We start from the raw sequence: 13,611 nt of genomic DNA, 5'->3' as shown, positions 1-13,611 counted from the left end.
CAAAGAACTGTATAAATCTACGCGGTTTTCTGAACAAAGCGCAGGTCAGATTATTAACTGATTAACAGGCAGTGAGAAGTGTTCCTGAACTACTAAAACCTACAGATGATAGGGATAGAAAATTCTGCATCATGCGGATGCTGGGAATGCCCGGCGTAACAGTGCAATTGGGGTAGACTAGCCGAAAGTAGCCGGTATAATCATCTCCATATAACTGTCAGTGGGTAGACAAAGAAGTAGTAGGAGTGAATGGTGACACGTGAGCAAGAAATCGATAAATTGTGTAAATTACAATCTAATTTCAGTGATCCGTGTGCTACTAAAATGGATTACGCGAGACAAGATATGGAACTTCTGAACTCCAGGACTCCAGGATCCGGCGCCATGGAGTAATCCAACATGGGTAGGCCTCCGGAACCTCCGGATAGGGCCGAAGACATCAACCGTTGAGTACAAAGTTATGTTTCTATTCCAATGCTAGTATTTCCCTTTGTAAATAACAGTCATGAAGTATAGGGTTATTAATAACATGATTAAATAGGCTAAATCCGCCTAAGAATGGTCGGGAATCCTTTTATTCATTTTGGTTTTAATTAATAAGATATGGGAAGGGAGTGATCCTATGTTAGTGTATAGAATATGGGACCCATTTTAGTGGCTATGTTTGCATGTTATCAATTTTGTTTATTTAGTGCTGAGAAGGAATTGAGGGGGAAAAGGAGTAGAATGCTATGTAGATTAATGATGTAGATCTCATCTGAGCAATTGCCTAAGTTACGCAGGGATTAGCGAGGTGACAGAGTCATCAACAAGTGCCCGTATAAAAGGAAAGGCTTGGGCTAGAATCAGCACTATGTTCGTAAAGATAGAATAGTAGTTTGTTGCATGGTAATATAAGTTTTGGCTGTAACTGAAGATGTTCAAGGAATGAAGTGCCGAGGTTTGAACCCCTGTCCTCCACTACACTAGTGAGGTTACACGTAGAAGGTCTGTTAGTGGTTTGGCAGAATTTAATAACTTAAATTATTTTTTATTTTATTATTATTATTATTATTATTTAATATATCTTTTGATCGATGATTTCATGCCGATCTATCTAAATGGCAAGTTAATGTTATGCCAGGTACACAATCTATACCCACACGGGTGAAATTAGGAGACGTTGTCCTTCGAGGAAAGGCGATTGGAAGTGTGAATGAGGATACGATTGGAAATGTAAGGGTTAAATTCCAACTGCTAGTATAATGAGGGAGTTTTTGATATAATCTGGCTGAGTAATATAAATAAATAAATAAATAATTATCGTATTGAGCTAATTTGAGCAGGTGACCCTGTATTAGCTAAATTGAATAATGTTATTGACTCCGTGAAGGCCGCCTGTGAATGTGGTGAATTAGTCTCGCCCTGGTGCGAGAGGGAAATGGACTGGGGTCAGGATTTATGGCCAGAGCTGAAAGAGAACTCGCCTTGTTAAGAAAACGTTTCTGGTAGAATGTTGCGTTCTGCTGTGTGGAATAAGACACAAAAGTTATGTAACTACTACACACTGTCCATTAGCCTTGATCCGGAAAACAATGTAGAGAGTAACTACTGTACGAGACATGATTAGCTTAGTTAGGGTTTTGCATTCCAGGGCCCTGGATGGAGACGACCAGAGTCTCAGGTTCAAACCTCGTGTGAGCACAGCAGGGATCAACAGCTCGCTAAGATAGCGGGTTACAACGGATCAACTACAGCCATTGTATTTATTGATGCATTTGTTTGATATTTCTTTTCCAGGATGTGTTTTTGTTTACTTGTAATCGATGTCGATTTGAATCTAGACTTCGTGAAAGTCCACTGGTAGTGATTGCAAGTGATAGTTCGTTGTTCAAGTCTGTGTTTAATTTTATGGAAGACTTGAGTCCATTTATTTTTCTTTTCCGTGATTTAGTGATGGATTTCTGATATGTTCGGATTAATCCTGTTTAATATTCACTTTATTGATACTTTAAGTTAGCGATCATTCAAAAAGCGGACATTTTTCTTTTGTGTAAATAGATTTTAACGTGTAATACGGGATTCAGTCCCATGGAATACTCGCATTGGGGGAAACATGGCTTGTTTGTTTTTGTGAATATGGTAGGGCCATTTTATTGTGTATGTCGTACTCAGTGGTTTATGGTAAACCGGGTGATAGCACGCACAAAACAATCTCGATAATACACAAAACAATCTGTGTAGCATACATCCAAACCAATGTAGTAGTTATGTAAGCAATGTAGGACACAGGCAATTCAAAGTGATAGTATGTGAAAAGGTGAGATCATATTAACAACCTCTCGGTCATTCTCTGTTTTGGTAGAGAGGGATATGGATATTGACGTCTGTGTCAAAAAGGAAAATTTATTGGATTAGAGATAGTACCAGCTAACGTTGCCGTCCACATAGATTTTGTCTGTGGAATGTGGAGGTAACAGCTGATGTCAATGGCAGCACGGATTTTTCCGCTGCTGAAATAAGTGATTGCTTATATCAATTGTGTAATAAGTATCAAGAGTGTATGTAAAATAGAAATAGAAAATTGTTCTAAACTATTTCGTGCCTATCTATACCGAAAAACATGCATCCAGAATCCTCTTCCGTTCATTGTAGGCCTTTAAGATAGTTTATGTTTGATAGCCTTTATATGCCGCGAACAGTCTTCGGCCCTGAGGAGTCCGTGTTCAGACCTCAGGAACGGGAGAGTAGCTTTGATCTAGCTGAGCCGCATGGCCGATAACCTCTCATGTGAGTGGATTAAATATACAATCCCAATGAGGAGGAATCGGCACAGGCCAAAAAGATCCCTTGACTATCGGCTTCCGTGGAGCATGGTCCCATGTGTTCGTTACCCGAAAGGGTTGGTTTGTTGTCACATGGTCCCATGAGTCATGGGGGACGGTGGGAAAGGTTCCAGTATGTATGTATGTATGTATGCATGTACAGTTATGAAATATTTTACGATAGATCTCTGACAAAGTTCTGTGGTCGCGAAATACCAGCATAAATAATAACCAGTGTCCGACTCGTTGGCTGAACGGTCAGCGTACTGGCCTTCGGTTCAGAGGGTCCCGGGTTCGATTCCCGGCCGGGTCGGGGATTTTAACCTTAATTGGTTAATTCCAACGGCACGGGGGCTGGGTGTATGTGTTGTCTTCATCATAATTTCATCCTCATCACGACGCGCAGGTCGCCTACGGACGTCAAATAGAAAGACCTGCACCTGGCGAGCCGAACCCGTCCTGGGATATCCCGGCACTAAAAGCCATACGACATTTCATTTCATAACCAGTGTTTAGTATTTATGGCTGGCCGATTCCCGGCAAAACCCCAACAAGTTATCATTTCTGTTAATATGCGTCGCGCGAGCATACATCTCAGGACAATAGTGTCAATCATCCATTTGTCCTGAACTATGATATCAGGATAGAGGCTGAATGTCACAGCTGAACGTTTTTAATCGAACAAAGCAATGCAGTTAGACGTCGCAAGTCTACGAGGCGTGAAAACCTGATTCTCTCTTCTCGGAAGAGAATATAATTGAAAACATGCTGGCATATCGTGTCTTAGCTTACGTCAGTGTATTAGCAGACAGTTCTGAGCGTACGTTCTTCCTCGAAATGTCTACGTCAGTAAATTGCTCTAACTACATGCAAGCTCATGGCAGATGCATGCACATACTCTATATTTACCGCGCCTGAGCATTTCAGGGAATTCATACACGCATATGGAAATAAATACAATTATTAGACTAATTCGCGGAAACTTAAAGATATTTAAGATGATAAATACAAAACAGTCCGCCTCTGTGGTGTAGTGAATAGCTGCTACCCCCGGAGGTCCGGGTTCGATTCCCGGCTCTGCAACGAAATTTGAAAAGTGGTACGAGGGCTGGAACGGGGTCCACTCAGCCTCAGGAGGTCAACTGAGTAGAGGTGGGTTCGATTCCCACCTCAGCCGTCCTGAAAGTGGTTTTCCACTTCTCCAGGCAAATGCTGGGATGGTACCTAACTTAAGGCCACGGCCGCTTCCTTCCCTCTTCCTTGTCTATCCCTTCCAATCTTCCCATCCCCCACTAAGGCCCCTTTTCAGCATAGCAGGTGAGGCCACCTGGGCGAGGTACTGGTCATCATCCCCCGTTGTATCCCCGACCCAGAGTCTGAAGCTCCATGACACTGCCCTTGAGGCGGTAGAGATGGGATCCCTCACTGAAGGGTAAACAGATTAAGGGAGAGAGAGAAATACAAAATAAAGTTCGAAAATGTATTTTCTCTATAAATTGATCCTTCTTTTTCTTCTGCTGCCCTATATGGGGCGTTGCCACCGATTGTCACCTGCGTAGGCTGCAGACCGTTCAAAATCGGACCCTGAGGCTTATGATGGGTTGCGATCGGTGCACACGTAACACCCACCTCCATGATCTGTGTCAAACTGGCAATGTTACGGCGAGAATTGTCAGTTTCTCTAAAACATTTTACAACAGGGCCCCACTGTGTGGTGAACATCTGGTCGGCTTACTTGACTCCTACGAGACTCACGGCCCTAAGAATAAGAGGCCGCGAGTACTGAAAGACAAACTTCAGGCGCCTAGCACAATTAACTGACACGAAGACTTCTCAACGCCTAGCGCCCAGCAACACTCTGGCCACTGGTTGACTTATTGTAAAATTCTCACCCTAATCTTCATCAGCAAAATTACAGTCGTGGGATAAATTCACTAGGACACAGCGCTCAAGACCGGTCACGGGCTATTCTTACCATTGAGCAATGCTACGAACGAAGGACATGGTTTCTTCTTCTTCTTCTTCTTCTTCTTCTTCTTCTTCTTCTTCTTCTTCTTCTTCTACTTGTGATACCGTCTCGTCACAGACGATTGGCGACCATCACGGAGTAATTCTTTTTCCTATTTTGCACTTCCCGTATCAGAGTTGCCGTATCGCGGCTGTCGGACCACATCAGAGGTTCCGCGCCCAGGATAATCTTTTCCACCCACGTCCACGTTTTCCTTCTAATAATCTTCTTCTACCGCTTTTCCCACATCCTTGGAGTAGCGGGTGCGAACTTTTTCCCCACATGTGGATCTGGTCATGTTTTACGGCCGGATGTCCTTCCTGCCTCCAACCCTATTTGGAGGGATGTCTCAGTATTGCATGTTTTTGCGGTGGTTCGTAGTCCATTGTGTTGTCTGAATATGAAGAGGAAAATGTTGGGACAAACACAAATACCCAGTTCCCAAGGCAGAAGAATTAATGATACGCAATTAAAAGCCCCGACCTGCTCGCGAATAAAACCCGGGACTCACTAAACGGAAGGCCTCAACGCTGACCAGCCAGTATCGAATCTCCCAACTTGGGCTTAGAAAACCAACGCCTTAACCGTCAGAGCTCAGGTTTTATTTCTATCCCGCTTTCAGTGACCGGTTGTATCAGGCTTATACGTCTTTTCGGAAAATTTGACTGAAAAAGGCTGCTTTCCTGCCTTCAGCGAGGGGCAAGACTTCCAATGATTTCCTGGCCTGGGGACTGGGTGTTTGTGTCATCCTTAACGTTCCTTTCCTCACATTCAACACTTTACACTTCCACCATTTACATAATACACGCAGGTTCCTCACATGTGGTGCAAGTGGGGGCAAAAGATATTCATAGGTCGTCACCGCAAACAAATAGCATTTTTATAAAAAAATAAATAAAAAATAAAAATCAGGCACTACGCCGTCTAGAAAAGTCATAAAAGTAGTCAGTGGGACGTACAGCAAATAACATTATTATTATTATTATTATTATTATTATTATTATTATTATTATTATTATTATTATTATTATTATTATTATTATATAATTCACAATTTTATAATTGCGTTTATGAGCTTCTTCGGTACAATGTACATGGAAGAAGTACTATTTGGTACATACGCACATATGCTTCATACATATCGGTGTATACTTAACATTGCTGACAAATAGACTTGACAGATATTTATGAGATATTTACTACATACAAACGGCCAAAATTATTAGTGGACGATTTTCATTAGTCCTCTGTGTATGGTGGATGGTTCATGCCAATAAACTTTCTTACTATATGGCAAGTGGCCAGGATTGCTGCTTTTTGTAATTCTCTGTAAGTGAGAGGGTGGAGATTAAGGGCTTCAATGCTCCTGTGTAGTGTCTTTGGTATAATACCATTACATCCAATCACTACTGGAAGTATGATAACATTGTTGAGTTTCCACATGGTTTTTATCTCTGTGGCCAGGTCTGTGTATTTTGAAATCTTCTCTGTATTTGTTGATTGAAGGTTGTGAGTATTAGGGCATGCTATGTCAATTATGAAGCAGATTTTCTTGTTTTTATCTACAAAAGTTATATATGGTCTATTGCAGGTAATAGTTTTATCAGTGATGATACTTCTATCCCAGTAAATTTTGTCATTTTCACTTTCCAAGACTGATTGGGGTTTGTACTTGCAATATCCTGTGGTACAATGGATTAGGTTACTTTGTCGGGCTAATTTCTGGTGAATGATTTTTGCAATTTGGTCATGTCTGTACTTGTAGTCAGTGTTTGCCATTAATTGACAACCTGAGGTTATGTGCTGGATGGTTTCTGGAGATGTATTACATCGTCGGCAGAGATCTGAATAGACAGACGGATCATGTAGTATATGCTTTCTGTAGTTCCTTGTGGCAATGACTTGATCTTGTATGGCGAACATGAAGCCCTCTGTGTCTGGGTATATATCCGAATGTGTCAGCCACTCATGCGACGCTTGTTCGTCGATATATGGCTGATTTAACTCATTTGGATACCGCCCATGAAGAGGTTTCTTTTTCCATAGAACGATCTTTTCCTCATTTGTGGAGAATGACATTGTAAGTGAAGCCGGGGTGTTCATATTGAGGGGTGTAAAACCGTTATCTGCCACAACCATTGCACTATGTAGGGCCGAGGTTTCTGATTTATTTTTGACGTAGCACTTTAGTGGTGTAATTTGTTCATTGTGTAATTTCTCAAGGTCTATTAGTCCACGACCACCATCAGAACGAGGCAGAGTGAGTCTTTCTGAGGCTAATTTTGGATGATGCATGTTGTGTTTTGTCAGTAACACATTCACTTTCGTTTGAAGATCCTTCAACTCAGTTGTAGTCCACTTTATGACTCCAAATGAGTATGTGAGAACAGGTATAGCAAACGTGTTGATGGCCTTAACGATGCTTTTTTCCAGTGAGCTTAGAACGTATGATTCGTCTTACTCGTTCAATATATGTCCGTCTCTATGCCTGTTTTGTGTCCTTGTGTTGAATCCTGGCTGATTGGTTATATCCAAGATATCGATATGTTTCATTTGTTGTCAGTGGTGAGATATCTGTTGCTTCAGAGTGTATGCCCTGTGCCGAGAAAGAGCCCCTCCTAATTGTCCGAGTAGCACATTTATCGAGTCCAAATTTCATGCAGATGTCTGTGGAGAAAGTGTGGGTAATTGAGACAAGGTGTTCAAGTTGTCTTTGTGATGCAGCATACAGTTTCAGATCATCCATATACAGCAGATGTGAAATTTTGTAGATTGTTCTTTGCTTATTTTTTATAGTGAATCCATATGTTGTTGAACTTAGTAAGTCTGATAGTGGGTTCAGAGCAAGACAAAACCATAGTGGACTGAGGGAATCCCCTTGGAAAATGCCTCTTAATTGGAATGAGATCAGTTACCACACATTCTTCTCCGTTACGGAGGTTAATAGTAGTTTTCCAAGTCTGCATGGTAGTTGCTAGAAATGTCACTATTTTAGGATCAACTTTATATACTCTAAGGACCTCAACAAGCTAGGAATGTGGCACCGAGTCGAATGCCTTTCTGTAATCTATGAAACAAGTGTGCAAATTTCGGATGTTATGGTATGCTTGTTCCATGATTATACTATCAATTATTAATTGTTCTTTACACCCTTTTGTGAACCGTTTGCAGCCCTTTTGTTCCTCATCGATGATGGAATTGACCTTGCAATGATTCTGGATTCTATTTGCTACAAGTGATGTTATAATTTTGTATAAAGTTGGGAGGCATGTGATTGGTCGGTAGTTAGCAGGATTTGCCGTGTTGTTATTTTTAGACTTTAGGTACGTGATTCCTGTAGTGAGAAAGTGTGGGAGGGCATCTGGTTTACTGATGAACGATTATTATTATTATTATTATTATTATTATGAAAGTTGCTACTCATAGGATCGGTCACTCTTCAGTAGTATTTTCTGGTCCAGTGAGGAAAGTAATGGAAAACTAACCTCACTTCCCATCATGCCTTGTACGCCTCATTATGGCGTCGTCATCGAATTTTGCGTTTTCCCTACAACAAAATAACGATTGGTGATGCTTTGAGGATCCAACCAACCTACAGGCTAAAGACTTAAAGGAGGTTGAAGTAGGTCACTCAGATTATGCAGTGTGTTTGTGTCTTAATTTATTGTATTGCTTTTTTTTTTGTCATAAAGTTTTAACTGACCTCCAGACAATAAAACAATATCGCGTATTCTCTTCAAATGAAGCTAAATCTCGGTTCGCCAGTCATCCGTTCCAATTTGCGTCAGCCCGAATACCAATATTTCACGTTCCAATTAAACAAGATTTATATTGAAATACGTACAGAGGCAAAGGATAAGTGAGTCAGCCAGCCCATAAATATTCCTTCAGCATATTTTCTGTGGAGGATCGGAGTTGAATTTGGTGAGACATAACAGAGACGATAAAATAAGTCTTACTGGCCATAACATAAATCTGCACATTAACCCAGTTGGTTTGATTAAACAATATTCCCGTTCAGCCCATTGGCTAAATGATGACAGCAATGCAGTAGTGTATTTACCGAACATTTAACAAAACACAGCACTTGAAATTTTTCTTCTTCTTCTTCTTCTTCTTATTTTTTCCCCAATGTCTTAGAGTTGGCACTTCACGTGGGTTTGGCCCGGTTTTACAGTTGGATGCCGAAGGGATGCATTGATTATTACGTGTTATTGTGATCGTTGAGAGTGTGATGTATTATGTACAGATGAAGAGATCTGTAATAACATGAACACAAACACCCAGTCCTAAAGCCAGAGGTTAACCATATGCAGTTAAAATCTACAATCCAGTCGGAAATCAAATCCCAGGCCCTCTGAACTGAATGCCACTATGCTGACCATCCAGTCAAAAAGCTGCACAAACAAATTCTGCTGCACGCTATCAAGGCAAGTTAACATACCATCCAGTCAAAAAGCTGCACAAACAAATTCTGCTGCACGCTATCAAGGCAAGTTAACATACCATCCAGTCAAAAAGTTGCACAAACAAATTCTGCTGCACGCTATCAAGGCAAGTTAACATACCATCCAGTCAAAAAGTTGCACAAACAAATTCTGCTGCACGCTATCAAGGCAAGTTAACATACCATCCAGTCAAGAAGTTGCACAAACAAATTCTGCTGCACGCTATCAAGGCAAGTTAACATACCATCCAGCCAAAAAGCTGCACAAACAAATTCTGCTGCACGCTATCAAGGCAAGTTAACATACAATTTGCCCCACACCGTGAGAGGCCTTAGAAATGCTTGTCATTTGATCATTTTCTCTTGTATTCTCAACCGCTACATTTCTTCCGAAACAAGTAGTGATACCCCATCATTGCAGGGTTCCACACACCCTGATAACGATTTTTAAATGGTTTTTAATTGCGAGAAAAACGTTCTACATCAGCATTACTAATGGGGTTTAATCAGGGTTTCACAGACCCTCATAACGTTTTTTTTCTTCTTCTTGATTGCGGCTATATTCTGAGGAAAATGTTCTTCATGAACTCACGTGGTCCAAGTTTTCAGGGAATGTGATTCAGTGGCGTAGCCAGGATCGACCAGATAGAGGGAGGGTTATAGTTACAAAATGATTGCAGAACATAATGAAGGTGCAAGTGCGTGTGTGGAGCGCGAATGTGTGAGTGCTATTATAAGGACAGAGCGCAAGTACAATACGTTTATATTCAGATTGTAGTATCGGTACACTAGAAAATCTTATATTAACATACAGAACAAAAATAATATGATCAAGGTGAATACTTTTACGGCGAATGGTATGTACAGATTACAATCTAAAATCCAACTTTCAAGACTTCTTAGAAAATAGATTAAAGAAATCTGTTGATTTTACACTTATGTCTCTATGAATGTTCAAAAGAGTCAACCCATTGAATCGACTTTTACTTGTTTATTGTCTGTTTCTCTTCCATGGGGGGATCTACCCCCAATAACTCCCCCCCAACCAACCTTGGCTACGCCCCTGATGAGATTGCCAAAGATGGACTTCCAGAAACATGCGATATCTCATTTGTCTACACCGCTTCAATATAGTGTCGTCATCTTAACTACACGCCTAGCCTAAGATTCAACACTTACGTTATTTAGTCACTACCACTCATCATTGAGGAGTTTCCTGATCTGCGGTTTTCTAAAATAAATAACAAATAAACTAGAAAACGTTCTCCTAAAGAGGAAAACCGAGAAGCGAGTTGGCAGGGTGGTTGACCGTGTAGGTGAAAGCCTGCATTCGGAAGAAGTTGGCTTGAAACCCCAACGGCAACAACCCTAGAAGTGGTTTTCGTAGATTCCTCATTCTCATACCAGATGAATGCTGGGGTTGTACCTTAATTACGAGCACGGCCGATTCCTTGCCAGTCCTAGTTCTCTCCTATCCTATGCTCCTTGAATATGTGTATATTTTAGTGCGCCGTTAAACAGATAGTCATCCTTTAAATAGGAAGACGCTCACTTCCTTCTCTGCATAACCCTTTGATAAAGATCTTCATACCGAGCTCGATAGCTGCAGTCGCTTAAGTGCGGCCAGTATCCAGTATTCGGGAGATAGTGGGTTCGAACCCCACTGTCGGCAGCCCAGAAAATGTTTTTCCGTGGTTTTCCATTTTCACACCAGGCAAATGCTGGGGCTGTACCTTAATTAAGGCCACGGCCGCTTCCTTTCCACTCCTAGGCCTTTCCTGTCCCATCGTCGCCATAAGACCTATCTGTGTCGGTGCGACGTAAGGCAAAAAAAAAAAAAGATCTTCATTCTCTACAATTTAATATTAGTCGCTCGAGAAAAAAAACACACACACAAACAAGCAAAGTAGTGTACGTCCCGTGCATTTAACATTGTATCAGACTTAATTTTAATTAATAGCTTCGGTGGTCGGATCATGTGAGGCGAATGGACGAAGGTAGATTACATAGGAGAATAATGGACTCTGTTTAAGGAGGGTAAGAGAAGTAGAGGGAAACCAAGACGATGACAGTTAGTCTCGGTTTCTAACGATTTAAAGATAAGAGGTATAGATCTAAGCGAGGCCACAGCACTAGTTACAAATGGAGGATTGTGGCTGCTGTTAGTAAATTCATAGTAGCTTGCAGACTGAACGCTGAAAGCCATACCAGTCCATAATGAAGATGTGTGTATCAAAATATAATTCACCACTCATCTAGATACAATTTTTGTGGATACCCACAACAAACATTATATCTATAGTTTCAATTGTTTGTGAGAAAAACTCACCTGCGAGAAACTTACACAACACCAGGCGCTTATTTTTTTTATTTGAGTGACTATACAATGTGAGAAAGAGCACCTTTCTGGAATCCACTAGTAGATTTTTACATTACTTTGCCATCGGACAAATTACTGATTTTTCTGTTTCCATCCGTTTAACAATTTAGGCCTGCTGCTTTTCTCAATTGTGACTGTTCGGTAAAGAAAAAAAAAGCAACATAATTTTATTTATTCGCACTGCAATCTTACCGGTAGACCTCCCTTTCAGATACAGGATAGTCAAGAATAGTGTTGATAGTTGATTAAATCAAGAACTGTCTAAAGCATCGTATTTCTCTTACACACTACGGTGCAAAGAAAGGGGTTGAGGAAAATTATTTTCAATTATGGAGCAAAACTGTTTTAAAAAAAAATATATTTTTCACCACTTGCCATAAGCATGAATTCCCAATCCAGTCATAAGGCCACTAATATTAGTACAAAAGCATACGTCGTCTCACTGCGAAAAATAACTAAATTGTACGAAAGTTTTCCACTCACTGAACTCTTAAGGAGACTAACAATCCAGTCACTCGTCTAAGGAAATCGCGTCCCTGTAATTTGGACTTCACGTAAAACTCCAGGTATCGTGGCTATGGCCACGATATCAACAGTCGCGTAAAACTACAAGTTCGCTTTTCTGAAGTGGTGATCTCCGCGCCGAACCGCTCGGACGGTAGGACTCTGGCCTTCTCAGTCCAAGTTGATGGGTCGATGCTGGCTTTGTTCACTGGTGTTTGAAGGTGCTAAAATACGCCAGCCTCGTGTAGGTACAATAAATGGCAAATAAAAGAACTCCTAGAGCCGCAGTGGCTCAGGCGGCAGTGCGCCGGCCTCTCACGGCTGGGTTCCATGGTTCAAATCCAGGTCACTCCATGTAAGATTTGTGCTGGACAAAGCGGAGGCGGGGCAGGTTTTTCTGCGGATACTCCGGTTTTCCCTGTCATATTTCATTCCAGCAACACTCTACAATAAAATTTCATTTCATCTGCCATTCATTAATCATGGCCCCAGGAGTGCGACAGGCTTCGGCAGCCGGCACAATTTCAATCTTCGCCGCTAGATGGGGGCTTCATTCATTCCATTCCTGACCCGGTCGAATGACTGGAAACAGGCTGTGGATTTTCAAAAGAACTTCTGTAGAACAAAATTCCAGCAGCTCGGCTTCCCAAGAACTATAAAAGTAGTTAGCGGGACGTAAAAGCAATAACATTACTTCATCGTTGCGCGTTGGAGAACCGCTATGTGATAATATTTCAGCTTAGAACTCTGGCTAGAAAGGTTCAGTCATCCAAAGTTCAGTCAGTACTGCATGAACTCGATCAACGAATTTTTGTTCTAATTGATACATGCGCTGCGGGTCAGTATTTCCCCCCTCAACGTTGTCACGTAACGGTACTTCGAGGCGCAAAGACGATTTATTATAGAAGTGTTCTCCAGAGATGGACTCTTCACTACAGTCCCGTGTTAACTCGCCTGCAGTCAAGCCTACTGTGTACTATACCTAAAATCAAACCTGACTTTGATCTGCTGTTGACGAAGACTGACATCAACAATATCAGCAACAATCTCTGTTTGCAGACACTGATATTTAAACAGGAATTAGAGCTGTAAATGTCCAAACGCTGATCATGTTTACTGTTCCCTAGAACTGCTAATGACCTTAGGACGCCGCGGTATCTAATAGGAGTTCTTGAACGAGCTAGACGCCAACGACAGGAGCTGTCACATTCACCTTTCAAGTATAGTACGCGCACCTTTTCTTGAGCCCGAATCTCCATAGTAACGAATGGGAACCAGGGCTCAAGAAAAGGTGCGCGTACTATACTACCGACTTCAACGAGGATCGAACCTTATCTTAGGAATATAAGACCGGCGAATAACGGATGTGCCACTCAGGATGGCAATTCACATACATAAATCTTACTTCTTATTTCTGGGCATTTCTCGCTATGTATTGCAGTCACAAATCTATGGGAATTTGGGCCAG

Source organism: Anabrus simplex, chromosome 4 (assembly GCF_040414725.1).
Source record: "Anabrus simplex isolate iqAnaSimp1 chromosome 4, ASM4041472v1, whole genome shotgun sequence".
Classification (NCBI taxonomy): domain Eukaryota; kingdom Metazoa; phylum Arthropoda; class Insecta; order Orthoptera; family Tettigoniidae; genus Anabrus; species Anabrus simplex.
Note: the sequence above shows the minus strand (reverse complement) of the source record.